This window comes from Suncus etruscus, chromosome 18, assembly GCF_024139225.1.
Source record: "Suncus etruscus isolate mSunEtr1 chromosome 18, mSunEtr1.pri.cur, whole genome shotgun sequence".
Classification (NCBI taxonomy): domain Eukaryota; kingdom Metazoa; phylum Chordata; class Mammalia; order Eulipotyphla; family Soricidae; genus Suncus; species Suncus etruscus.
The window spans coordinates 58,435,858-58,449,000 of NC_064865.1; positions in this window are offsets into that span (position 1 = coordinate 58,435,858).

The window sequence follows — 13,143 nt, forward strand, 5'->3', positions numbered from 1 at the left end:
ATCCCAAAGGCGTTTTTGTGATGCCAGGAAAGTTTCCTCTCGCTTGTGTGTGAGAAAAACAAGCGACTGTAGCTAGTGATCTTGGTATTTGCGCAGGTTATAGGTCAGGGTCTAGGATAGAGTCTCTAGGTTCTACTAAAGGTTCCTATCCATCGTTGTTGTGGTGTTACGAATTTTGTTGTTTTTTTCCCCTAAGAAATTTTATTAATAATAATTTCTTGGGACTGCAGTGATGGAGGAAGTGGTATGGCAATTGCCTTGCACGCAGCTGACCCAGGACAGACCTCCGTTAGATCCCCCAGCGTCCCAAATGGTCTCCCAAGCCAGGAGCGATTTCTGAGCACATAGCCAGGAGTAACAACTGAGCATCACCAGGTGTGGCCCAAAATCAATAATAATAATAATAATAATAATAATAATAATTTCTTAATTTAAGCACCAAGGTAATAAATACGTTTATAGTTGGGTTTCAGCCATAAAATGCATACCCCTTCACCAGTGCAATGTCCCCCATTTCCCCCATGCCCCTTCTCCCCCACTCCTATCCCCTATCTGTCTTTGAGATAGGCATTTTATCTCTCTCTTTCTCTCTCTCTCTCTCTCTTTCTCTCTCTCTCTGTCATTGCCATGATATTTGTTAGTGTAGTTATTTCTCTAACTGCACTCATCAATCTCTGTGATAAGCTTCATATAATGAACTTGGCCATTTGGCCCTAATCTCTATTGTCTCTGGATATTATTACTATACTATTTTTTTTATTTTTCTTAAATCCCACAGATGAACGAGACTATTCTGTGTTTATCTCTCTCCCTCTGACTTATTTCACTACACATAATAAACTCCATATCAATCCATGTAGAAGCAAATTTTGTAACTTAATTTTTCTAACAACTACATATTATTTCATTGTGTATATATACTACAGTTTCCTTAGCCATTTGTCTGTTGTTGTGCATCTGGGTTGTTTCCAGATTTTGGCTATTGTAAAAAAGCAATGCTATGAACATAAGAATGCAGAAATTATTATTGTATTGTGTTTTTGTGTCCCTAGGGCATAACCCTTGGAGTGGTATTGCTGGATTATATGGAAACTCAATGTCCAGTTCTTTAAGGAAGATCCATACTGTTTTTCAGAAAGGCTGAACTACACAGCATTCCCACTATAAGCAAATCAAAATTTCTTTCTCCCCACAGCCACATCAGCAGTGGTTGTTCTTATTCTGTGTGATGTGTGCCAGTCTATGTCACGAGATAATATTTCTTTGTTTTTTTTGATTTGCATTTCCCTGATTATTAATTATGTGGAAAAAATTTTTATGTGCCTTTTGGCCATCTATACTTCTTTGAGGAAATATCTGTTCATTTCTTCTCCCCATTTTTGATGGGGTTAGGTTATTTTTCTTGTTAAGTTGTCAGTACCTTGTATATTTTAGATATTAACCCTTTATTTAATGAATATCAAATGAACAATTTCTCCCATTCCATGGGTGGCCTTTGTGTCCTAGTCATTGTTTCCTTTTAAGTCAAAAGTTTTTCAGTTTGGGGGACTTGGGTAACCCCAGCACCCCTCTACCACCTTGCTCCAGATCTCCAGGGCTTCCCCGGGCCACATGCCTGGGCAAGCCGGTGAGTTGGGCCCCTTGGTGGAGCTTGAAGGTACCCTAGGCTTTCCCCCAGTATCAATTCAGCTCCTTAGGGAGGGTCTGGGTGGGGCCCTGAACTTCTGGCCTCCCAGCTTCTTGAAGGATCTCTCCTTCCTGGGAGCCAGGAGTCTAGCAGGAGAGGGTTTGGCAGGCCACCGCCATGCCGGAGGCCTTCCTAACCAGGCCTAGTGGGGGTGCGGGACTTGGGTAACCCCAGCACCCCTCTATCACCTTGCTCCAGATCTCCAGGGCTTCCCCGGGCCACATGCCTAGGCATGCCGGTGAGTTGGGCCCCTTGGTGGAGCTCGAAGGTACCCTAGGCTTTCCCCCAGTATCCATTCAGCTCCTTAGGGAGGGTCTGGGTGGGGCCCTGAACTTCTGGCCTCCCAGCTTCTTGAAGTCACTGGTAACCTCTGTCCAGTCTATATTTTCAAAATCATGCGGGGGGCTATCACCCCCGCGTGCACAAGAAACATTAATAGTACTCACTATCATTGAATTATGTTTTTATATATGCAGAATGTCCATTTTGTACTCTGCCCTTTTGCATACACCTTCATAAGATCATATTTCTCTTTAACTTCCTTAACTCCTATCATCATTACTCCTCATTTACCCTTTCTAACTTAAGTACTGTAGAGTCCTAAGTCACAGATCAAAGTGGTGCCCTGGAGTTAACACCCACCCAACTATTTTAAAAGGCATAAAAAGGACACTTATGTCTCTTCAACATTTTATGGGTGTTTTCTTTGACGGCTATAACTTTTGCTGAATATTTTCTTATACAGTGATGATCCCCCCCATGTTTTTTATCTTCTCTTTGTGAACTGCTCAATATGAAATTTGGTGTGAAAGAATCCCTCAGTTTAATGCTTATGTTTGAACATAGTCATGGGTATTGTTGGAAATGTTCTTATACCCCCATATATCTGATAGTACCACGTGGCTTTATTTCCTGTTTGCCTAGGCACACTAAAATGGGAAAATACTATACATACCAATAAGTTCTTATCTAATAGAGATGGCAACACACAAATCTTGTAGTGCAATGAGACCTTACACCCTGAACATTGACATAAAGACCTGGTACAGGCCTTAGAAGAATGGGCATTCTCCATTCACCCCTGATCTAGAAAAGACATCTACAAAACATCCAAGGTTGTATATAACATCACCTGGAGGCATTCCTCTACCAGGGAAGACCCTACAGCTGCTCTGACATCGATCTACTCAAAATAGACTTCCCTTAACACTAAGAAGACTTAACAAAAGCAATGACCTGCTTACTGGACAGGGCTTGCTGTATTACCCCTTAATTGTGAGGTTTGTCTATAACATCACCTGGAAGCAATCCTCTATCATGGAAGACCCTACCACTGCTCACACATCGTCCTGCTGAAAAGAGACTTCCCTTAACAATGAGAAGACTTAACAATGACCTGCTTACAGGACAGGGCTTCCTGTATTGCCCTTTCATGGTGAGGTGAAACGAGAAGACACTCCACATCATGACTTCAATTTAGGATATGCAGATTCCAGGATCTTTAATACAGAAACATGATACCAACAACAGAGACTGTTTGAAAAGTGTGTTGGCACTACGGACAATGTCTTGGATCGGACGATAACTTGCCTGAAGCCTAGAGTTGGTCTTATGCCAAGAAACTTCAGGGGTAGGATCTCTTTGTATTTAGGCCAAGGTTATTCCTTTCCATGCCTCTCATATTTTGGTGGGCCTATGCAAACAACAATTGCCACTCTAACACCGTTTTTACTGTGCTCCTTTGACTCTAATCCTTAAAATGCACCCACTTAAAATTTGAGGTTAAATGCACCCACTTAAAATATGAGGTTAACTTAAGCTAATATGCATTTACATGGAAATGTAAAAAATACTATGCCTCTAATGTTTAAGGAGTTACATAAGTTTTATGGCTTTAGATTGCCTTGTGTGCTGTTAAGAAATATTATAATGTGCTACAATCTGGGGACTTGAGGGACAAAGTAATTGTACATGGATTCTGTTTTATATATCTTAATGTTCTTTGGCTGAAAGTTCAAAGTTAAGATATCAGCAAGGGGACTTCTGAGAATTATGTTATGGCTGATTGTCCTTCCACTGTAACTTTACCTTGTCCTCTTTCTTTGCATCTTTTGTTCTCATAATTCAAAATAAAAAAATAAAAAAAAAGTTTTTCAGTTTGATATAATCCTGTTTGCTTATCTCTGCCTCCACTTGTTTGGTCAGTGATTTTCCTCCTTGAAGATTCTTTTAGTCTCAGTGTTACGGAGTGTTTTGCTTGCATTTACTTCAATATGCATTATAGGTTTAGATCTGATATCAAGGTCTATAATCCATTTGGATTTGACTTTTGTACATGCTGTTAAAGAGGGGTCTGGGTTTACTTTTTGCATGTAGCTGGCAAGTTGTCCCAGCATTTCTTGTTGAAGAAGTATTCCTTGTTCCATTTGGGGATCATTTTCTGAATATTCAAATTTATTCTATTATTCTTGAAGATCTGTCTTTATTCCAGTACCATGCTTTTTTAATGATTATTGCCATGTAACACAATTTAAAGTTTGGGAAATTGATGGCTCCCTTCTTTTTCTAAGGATTATTTTTAGCTATTCTGGGGCGTTTATTGTTCCAAATGATTTCATAAGTGTTAGATTCACTTTGAAGAATGTTCTGGGTATCCTTAAAGGAATTCTAATAAATATGTATTATGCATTGGGAAGTATTGCCATTTTAATTATGTTAATTCTCCCAATCCATGAGCAGTTGTCTCCATTTTCTTTCTTTCTCTTTTATTTATTGAAGCAATAATTTATAGTTTTCTTTGTGTGTGGGGGTCCTTTAGTTATTTATTTAGTTAAGTTAAATCCAAGGTATTTGAATTTTTGTGGTGCTATTGTGAATGGGATTAATTTTTTTTTTTTTTTGGCTTTTGGGTCACACCGGCAGTGCTCAGGGGTTACTCCTTGCTCTATGCTCAGAAATCGCTCCTGGCAGGCTTAGGGGACCATATGGGACGCCGGAGTTCGAACTACTATCCTTCTGCACGTAAGACAAACACTCTATTTCCATGCTATCTCTTCGGCCCCAGGATTGATTTTTTAATGCCTATTTCTCCTCTATCATTTTTTGTGTATAAGAAGCTGTTGACTCTTGTGCATTAATTTTGTAGCCTGCCACTTTGCAATATTGAATCTATTGTTTCTAGGAGATTTTAAGTGTCTTTAGGATTTTATATTTATAGTATCATGTCATCTGCAAACAGGGAGAGCTTGACTTCTTCCTTTCCTATCTGGATGTCTTTGATATCAATATCTTTCTTAATTGCTATGGCAAGTATTTCCAGTACTATATTAAATAGGAGTGGCAAGAAGGGGCAGCCTTGCCTTGTGCCAGATCTTAAAGGCTTTCAGATTTTCTCCTTTGATTATATTATTTGCCATGGGCTTATAGTAAATGGCCTTGACTATATTGAGAAAAGATCCTTCCATTTTTAACTTGTTCAAAGTATTTATCATGCGTGGGTGTTAGACCTTATCAAATGCATTATTTGTATTTATTTATATGATCATGTGGTTTTAAATTTTCTTTTAGTACTTGTTGAGTATTGCATTGATTTATTTGAGTATGCTGCACTATCCTTGAATCTCTGGTTTGAATCATACTTGGTTATGGTGCATGACTTTCTTTTCATTTAATTCTTTTACAAATATAATTATTTAATTTTTTTAAATATATTTATTTAAGCACCATGATTACAAGCATGTTTGTAGATGGATTTTAGGTGTATATATATATACATATATATATGTAGTTATATAATTGTATACTTATAACCATATAGTAATATATAATATATAGAAGTATATATAAAAAAAAACCCATTCACTAGTGCAATGTTCCCACCACCAATGCCCTCCATCTTCCTCTTCCCCCACCCCTTGCCTGTATTCAAGACAGACATTCTATTTCTCTCACTCACTACCATTGTCATGGTATTTGTCAGTTTAATTGTTTCTCTAACTGAAGTCACCATTCTTTGTGGTAAGCTTCATATCATGGGCCGGACCTTCCATCCATCCTCTCTATTGTTTCTGTGAATTATTACAATAATCTCTTTTTATTAAGACATTAGATCAAATTTGCTAGGATTTTGTTTAGGACCTTTGCATCTATGTTCATCAGGGATATTGGTCTCTAATTCTCTCTCTCTCTCTCTCTCTCTCTCTCTTTTTTGGTGGCATCTCTGTCTGCCTTTGGTATCAAGGTAATATTCATTTCATAAAAACTGTTTTGGAGTGTTTCTGTTCCTTCCATTTCCTAGAAGAGCCTGAAAAGTATAGGCAGTAGGTCTTCTTGGAAGGTTTGACAGAATTTGTTAGTAAATCCATGTGGGCCTAGGGTTTTGTTTTTGGGAAGACTATTGATGAACATGTTAATTTCCTCAATAGTGATGGATCTATTCAGATATGATAGATCATATTGGTTCAACATGGGGAGGTTATAATAGTCCAAGAATCTATTCATTTCTTCCAGATTCTCATGTTTTGTAGCATAGAATTTTCAAAGTCATCTCGGATTACACCCTTGAATTTCTGTATTACGTGTAGTAATTTGTTGGTATCCCCTCCGCCAACTTCTTATTTTTCCCACCTGAATGATCAGAACTGCCCACACCTGGAATGGCCGTGTAAAAGAGGCTGGCTTGGGGGGAGACCGGGATTAAGAAGGAGAGTTAGAGGCAGAAGTGTGGCAGAAGTGAGATTCAACAGAGATACAGTGTCATCAATTCAGCAATAGATTCAGCAGCAGTAGCATCAGCAAAGGGAGTCAGTCAACCTGGAAGCCAGTTAGGAAGCCTGAAAAAGGCAGCTGAAAGGGAGACAGAGGCCGAGAGCCAGAAGGAGTAGACAAGTAGCTGCTAGGAAAAGACTTAACATAGAGGACTTGCGAAGAGGTGTACATGGTGGTAGGGACTGTGAAATAAAGCTGGCTGACTCCTGGAACTTCTCTGACTGCTTTGTAAATCTCTCTGTCCTCACCCTGCAACCTTCAGATCTGCCAGGCCGAGGGGCTGTGGGTGCTCGGTTGAGCTCAGAAAGGTCTCAATCATCCCCACATCAACTCTAGGACTCATTAATTAAAATACTAAAACAACAGTAATTTACCTTTTTTATTTCTGATTCAGTTTATTGAGTTTTTCTCTCTTCCTTTGTGAGTGTTGCTAGTAGTGGTTTACTGATCTTGTTTATTTTTTCAAAGAACAACATCTTGCTTCCTTTTATCTTTTGCATTGTTTCTTTGACTTCCCATTCATTGATTTCTGCTCTAAACTTTATTATTTCCTTCCATGTTCCTATTTTTGATTCATTTTGTTGATCACATTCCAACTTTATAAGCTGTGCCATTAAGTTATTTATGTAGGTCTCTTCTTCCTTATGAATGCTTTCAAATATATAAATTTTCCTCTTAGTACCACTTTAGCTGTGTCCCATTGATTCTGTTAATTCGAGTCTTCATTCTTGTTTGTTTCCAGAAATCTTTTTATTTCCTCTTTGATTTCATCTTTGATCCACTGGTTGTTCAGTAGTGAATGGTTTAATTTCCAGTTGTTAATTATTTTCTCTTTTCCTGCTTGTTATTGACTTCTAATTTCAGTACATTATGATCTGAGAAGGTAGTATGTAAAAACTTCTATTGTCTTTATTTTATGTAGGTATGTTTTCTGGGCTAGCCTGTGCTCTATTTTGGAGAATGATCCATGTGAATTGGAGAAGAATATGTATCTAGTTTTCTGAGAATGAACATTCCTTCCATTGCTCCTTTTAGTATTAGTATTTTCTTGTTAGGTTTCAGCCTGGTTGTCCTATCAAGTAGTGACAAGGCAGTGTTGAATCTCCCATAGTGGGAGATTGTGTTGTTATTGATAACATCCTTCAAGTTTGTCAGTAATTGTTTTAAATATGTTGCTGCTCTGTCATTGGGTGCATATATGTTTAGGAGTGTTATTTCTTCCTCTTATATATATACTAATTATATATATATATATATATATATATATATATATATATACTAATTATATATATATATATATCTTAATTATTAGGAAGTATCCTTCTCAGTACCTTTAACATTCTTAAGTCTAAAATCTGTGTCATCTGCAATTAGTATGGCCACTCTGGCCTTTTGAAGGGAGTTTGTGGCTTGAATGATTATCCTCAAACCTTTCAGTTTGAGTCTATATTTGTTCAGACTATCAGATGTGTATCTTATAGGGAGAAAAACTTTGGATTTAGTTTTTTTATCCATTTTTTTGCCACTGTGTCTCTTAATTGGTGCATTTAGTTCACTGATGTTAAGAAAGTACCATATTTGCCGGCATATAAGACGAATTTTGAAACAAAAAAAAGTCAACCGAAAATCAGGGGTCGTCTTATGCACCCAGTATATCCCGAAAAGTGTTTCAATATGCCACTAAAAGTAACAAAAAAAAAAAAAAATCAGGCTGCAGAGTTTCCAAATCTCTTTCTTGGGGGCTCCCAAACAGTACTCAGGAGATCTGGGGGCCACTTCTGGCAAAACCCAGCTAACCATGTTGGTGGTTCAGTGCTAGGGACCGAGGATGGGGTTTGTTTGGTTCATGTAGTGGGGGAGATTAACTGATGCCACCAGGGAATTGCCAGAAAAGGTGCCTATGATAAGGGACAAATCACTGCAAGGCTGCTCGGACTGCGTCTCTAACTCAGCCAATCCAAGCAGGCTTTTGATGCATGCAAATGGACAATGTTCTGTACCGAATCTACACTGTCAAAAGCCTGCTCAGATTGGCCAGAGTCAGAGAGGACGTCTATCACAGTAGAACCTTTGAACCTTTGCTTGTTGTGATTGGCTCGCTGTGGTACATACAGTTGCAGCACAGAGACGTTCTGTCTGATACAGCGAATATAGGCCTAAACCTAGGTTTTAACTGCAAAATTAGGGGGTCATCTTATACGCTGGCAAATACAGTAGATGATTGTCGTGGGATTTAGTGTCATCTTTTAGTAGGAATTTGGTATGTCTTGTGGTTTGTCTTATCTTAAAGTATATATTTCAGTTCATCCTTTAAGGCTGATATTGTCTTTAAAGTTTATAACCTGTTGTTTATCCATGAAGCTGTGTATTCTCCTTTCAAACCTGAATTTAAGTTTGGCTGGGTGAAGAAATTGTTTTAGGGTGAACTTTTTCCTCCACGGAATAGAATACAGTGTCAGTAATACCAGGAAATTCCCTTTTCAAAATTTTGGTCTCTAAAATGCTCTTTTGGAAAACCAACAATTTATTTTATAGACAATGTTAACACATGACTGGAGCTTTTTCTGGGAAATATGATCTTCAGTTCTACCTGAAAAATGCGGAAGCAAATCAATAAATGACGTGGCATAATCAGTATGGAGAGATAAATGTTGGTAAACAAACCAGAGAAATATGAAGCAACTCAGGAAGAGGCCCTTATATGTTGATTATACAATAGAGGGCACAACATATTCAGTCCAGAATGATCACCATGGTGATGATCCAGGAGGGATTGGTGTCTTTCTCCCCAATCCACTGGCAGACAGGCTAGCCCCACTCCCAGATTACCCCAGAAAACTTGTTAGCCCCCTCACCGTTCTTGTCCCTGTGTGAAGGTCCCTGTTCAGATGCCAGATGTAGTGGCTCCATTTGCAATAATTTAACACTGAATGTGTCTGAAGCTGGGGCACTGACAGGATTTAAAAAATATACAAACTTAGGGAGAAAAGCTTGGGGGTCAAAAAGTTTCTAGCCTTGAGGACTGAGAGCTGCTGGCCATCCCCCCTCTTTTTATCTGGACTCAAGCCACCTGGGAGCAGTGGGGAGCTAATGAAGTTGAAGGTAAAGGTACATATCGGATGCTAATCATAGCAAGGTAGGTCTTTACATCTCAAAAGGGATGGGCGAAGGAAATAGGAAGGTAGGACAAAATCTCTGATTTGTGGAAAACAGGTGTGTGCTCTGTATTTAACTACATTTAGGTGGCCCTTTAGTGGATATTTGTTACTTTCTGTCTCAATAAAATTCTTTTGATAATTTTAGGGATATCAAAGTTAGATATTTCTTTGCTTCCTTGTTTGCAATCTACTTGTACTTACTCCCTATTCTTATAAATGGAATTATAGTATTAAATACCGTCATTAAAACATAGATCAAATTAATATTGAAGTAATTAAATTTTAAATTAAGACTGTTATATATTCTGAATTTCAAACACAACACAAACTATAGGATTAGGTGTATAATTCTTAGCATTTGTGAAGCTCTGGATTTGGTTCCAAACACAGTCAAATAAATGAATTAATTAAAACACAACTACATTGTTCTATAATTTGGTTCAATGAATGCAAAGATGCTCAGGACTCAGTGTTATCATGAAATCAACTTGGATGAATAATCTCCAGGAAAACTCATTATAATTGCATGTTTGGGCCCCAAGAGGCTTTTTACAAACTATGGAAATGCTCCAAGCAACAGAACTATGCCAGTAGCAAAGGGACCTCCAGTACTAAATTCTTTTAGCCAAGAAAGGACTAATATGGACCATTTTCTCTCTCCACCAGCCACATTTCATGGTGGGAGCATAAATGACACAGAACAAACCTGCAGCTAAGGGCCCACAGTTGATGCTGAACTTGTCCTTATGTTGACACAAGTTCCTGAATATACTCTGGGATGCTAGAGATAAAAAATTATAGATTATTTAAAGTCTTATTATTTACTGACTTGTAACACTTTAGACATAAGTGTATGATTTTAGGTCATTTTTAAAAATGAGGATTCTAGAGGAAAAAACTGGAAATCCCTTCCATTCCACTGAAGAAATATTATGTGGAATGAAGTTTTTACTTCCCTTGCGAAGGCTTTCTGCTATAGACATAATAGAATATTAGTGTTAATATATGAAGGAATGGTACAGTGGTAGTTTATATTCTTATTATTCAGATTCTTTTTTGTACCTTATTATTTACAGTTATAAACTTGATTTATAAAGTTGTGAAATACTTTCCATATCCAGAAATAAGTTGATTAATAGTGGTAAGCAAATTTTATACTGAAAATAGGCCAACTTTGTAGGTGTGTGTGTGCGTGTGTGTGTGTGTGTGTGTGTGTGTGTGTGTGTGTGTGTGTGTGTGTGTGTGATGAGAGATTAAGCCAAGGCTCTTACAAATACAAGAGTCACATTCACAGCCTTTGGTTGAAATATTAATGAAGGGGCCACAGTCAGCACAGCCTCAGGGGCTCTGTGGCACTGGGAACTGAATCTTCCTGTCCAAAATGAAAACACTATGCCTAATCCCTTTGACCCACACCCAAAACCATTGATTATATATTTTAATGAAAGCAAATACCTATATTTTTCTTTTAATTCAATAAAGGATTAAAAAAGAAATCCAGAAATAAAGTAATAGAACAAAAGTAAGGTACTTGTCATACCCTGCGCTAAGCCAAGATAGAGCCCAATGCCACATTTGAGTTCTAGAAACACCATAGGTGTGATAACTAATCACAAAGTTGGATATATAACATAGCTGATGTTCACTGTACCACAAACTATTCTTCCCACCCCACATCCTGCCTACATATAAAACCCAATGAATGACAATCAGTTGTATCAATTGATTCTTGATAAAAAACAAGTAATCATCAGCTGCCTAATTTCTTCCATAAGGGAGAAATTCTGATGGAAAAAGTCCTGGATAAATAAAATAGATTTTAAATACTTTATTGAGAATTACAGAGGACAATATGTACAAAAAAGATGCCAACAAAATCATTAATTTGATCATAGGAATCGTTTTTATGCCTTGAGAGCATAATATCCGTAAAATAAACAAATAGAATTTTTATTATTTTTATTTATTTATTTGGTTTTTGGGTCACACCTGGCAGTGCTCAGGGGTTACTCCTGGCTCTATGCTCAGAAATCTCTACTGGCAGGCCCAGGGGACCATATGGAATGCCGGGATTCGAAATACAGTCCTTCTGCATGCAAGGCAAATGCCTTACCTCCATGCTATCTCTCTGGCCCCCAAATAGGATTTTTATTGTAATTTATTTGGGTTAGCAGGTTGGAGTAATTTATAATCAAAGAAATCAATCTATTGTCCAATTTGGGGGGGCTTTGAGTCACACCCGGCAGTGTTCAGGGGCTACTCCTGGCTCTATGCTTAGAACCGCCCCCGGCAGGTTTTGGGGACCATATGGGATGCTGGGATTCAAACCACTGTCCGTCTGCATGCAAGGCAAATGCCTTACCACTGTGCCATCTCTCCAGCCCCATAGTGTACAATTCTGAAGCGTCATTTAAAGTACTAACAATGCTTTGGAATTTCAAGGCTACGAGTGATCATTTTAAATACTTGGAATGATATTTCACAAAGTAGAACCAAAAATGTTGAAATGATATCTAAGAACAACAGAGATACTGAAAGGCCCTTCTCTTTTCTTGAGTCTTAAAAATCAGAGTTGTGTTGAAACAATGACTGGTGTTTTTATATGTAGTGTGTTAATAAATTACTTTTATGCATAATGAGTTGATATTTAAATGCTATTTAAAATAAACTACAATTAATTAAAGACACTTATATTTTCAAGGGCATAAAATATATAAAAATCTAAAAAATAACCCGGGATATTATTCTACTATATAATGGACGCAATATATATTGACGAGTAAAACCAAACATGAGACTTTGGGTAAGTCAGCACTATTTCATGAGGATAATTGAATCTTCTTTTGGTTCTATATAGGAAAGCATGAACTTTCCCCAGTTACAAAGAAATAGAATTTTCTGGAAGCTGCGAAAATTAACTTGGTGAGTTTTAATTGAAAGAGAAAAAATGATAGTCAATGTGTCATTTTCATGTCTAAGAAGCGTCAAGTGTCATCATCTAGCAGGGGTCCTCAAACTTTTTAAACAGGGGGCCAGTTCACTGTCTCTCAGACCATTGGAGGGTCTGACTATAGTAAAAACAAAACTTATGAACAAATTCTTATGCACACTGCATATATCTTATTCTGCAATGAAGAAACAAACAGATACAAATACAATATGTGGCCCGCGGGTCATAGTTTGAGGACCACTGAATTAAGCCGTGGCATTATCTCCATTCAATATATAAAAAGTACCTAATTCATTTTTTGTTGTTTTGGGGGCCACACTCACTGACACTCAGGGGTTACTTCTGGCTATGCCTTCAGAAATTGCTTCTGGCTTGGGGGACCATATGGGATGCCTGAAGATAGAACCAAGGTCCATTCTAGCTAGCGCTTGCAAGGCAGATGCCTTACCTTTAGCACCACCACTCCAGCCCCAAATTTAAACCCTTCTGGGACTGAAGGATAACATGCAAACATACACCTACATAAGTATTATAAATTCATAATGAAGATTATCTAGTTTACAAATAGGTTAGAATAGTAT